Source organism: Leptonotus elevatus, chromosome 15, assembly GCF_054856555.1.
Source record: "Leptonotus elevatus isolate MCC_2025b chromosome 15, RoL_Lele_1.0, whole genome shotgun sequence".
NCBI lineage: Eukaryota > Metazoa > Chordata > Actinopteri > Syngnathiformes > Syngnathidae > Leptonotus > Leptonotus elevatus.
Genome location: NC_141253.1, coordinates 12,931,341 through 12,933,057, shown reverse-complemented (window position 1 = coordinate 12,933,057; position 1,717 = coordinate 12,931,341).

Here is a 1,717-nt window from a genome sequence, read left to right as displayed (position 1 = left end):
GTGTGTGTGCGTGTGTCAGAGACAGAGAGAGGGAGTGCAGGACACAAATGGAAGGAGGAGTCAGCAGCAGGGATAGAGAAAGAGAGAGAGAAGTGGGAAATGGTCAGGATTAAATCATGAGACTAACAGAGAATGAAAAAAAAGAAGAGAAAATGGAGCAGGCGGGGTATCTTTATTTTATATAGTGATGAAAAATGTATCATCCATTAAGGAGTCTGAGCCCTTCTGGTTTGAATGGAGGTGTTACAGTGAACGTGTGTGTCTTTAAGTTTAAGGCTGGCATTGCTGGTGATTTCATTAATGATGGAAAAAACATACCAGTGAGAGAGAGGGGGTGGGGGGGCGGGGTGAAGGGTAGTAGTGACGACAGCAGAATGGGAGGAGGTTTGGACCATGGTGTAATGTGCTGTTTCCGTGCCAACTGTCTCTGTGACAGTGGGGCCGCTTCGTTTATTGCCATTGGTGGAGAGCAGAAATTGACAGAAGCGCGGGCAAATGAGACGGGGTTCCACATTTTTTTTATTTTTTTTATGGGCTGTTTAACCTCTTGGAAGCAGATAGTGTTTTGCTCTGCTAAAGCCACACAGATGTTGTAAATGTGTGTTGTAAAATTTCAATTGTGAAATCACAAAAACGCCCCGTGTCCAAAGGAAGGAGAGGAAGGGAGAGAGGGAACAATCCCCGGGTCGGCTTGCTGAGGGTGTGTGCTGTAATATAATTTCCTGGACACCAAACCCAGTGTCACGAGCTGTAGGGTAATTAATCGGCAATGCAAGAGCACATCTGGTGAAGATGAGTAACTTTTGCATCTCACTGAACTGACTGACAGTCTTGTTAATCCATGTAGGACCTGGAAGGCAGGCAGTGTGTTGACCCTATTTTCTTTGCCTTTTATATACAGTTGACACTAGAAGTTTACATGATATTATACTGCATATTACATTTTAGATTTTTTTTTTTTCATAAGCCCATATCCCACTGAGGTTTGCAAAGATATCAAATGTTGATTTCTCGCTAAATGTTCTCTAAACGTTTTTGCCTAATGTTTTCATGTTTTTCCTTGTCACAAGGAAATCCATTAAAAAAAAACGTTTCCAGAATGTTACGACTTGGAACAAACACCGACGAGAAATCAAATCAGCATTGGATACACTCGCAAACGTTTGCAGCCTAAGTGCGTACGTTTTTGTTTTGTTTTCTCTTTGACATGGAATCAGATTCAACTTTTCTTGTTTTAAGTCAGTTGGGATTACTATATCTTTTATATTTGCTAAATGCATTGCCAAAATAATGAGAGAAGAATTTTAGACATTTTTTATTCCTTTCTTAAAAAAATAAAATATTTAAAAATAAAAATTTAGGATAAAGAAAATAATAATAATTGTTAATTTACCATTTTAACTAATAGCTTTTAAACAATTTGGAAAAGCCCACATGATGATGGGGTTGTTTTGCTGTTGGAGGGGCTGTCACAAAATAGATGATGACATCATAAGGAAAGAACTTTATGTGGAAATTCTGAAGCAACATTTCAAGACATCAGCAATAATAGTTATTTTTAGTAATATTGTCATAGATTTATCCATTTAACAATATGGTTATTGTTGTGGTTGCTGTTTTGAGAGTAGTGCAACTGTTTCTAATTCATCCTCGCTCATGTAGAAAAGTAACTCGACAATATTTGTAACGGCTGTCAGTGTGATGCATTACACTTCAA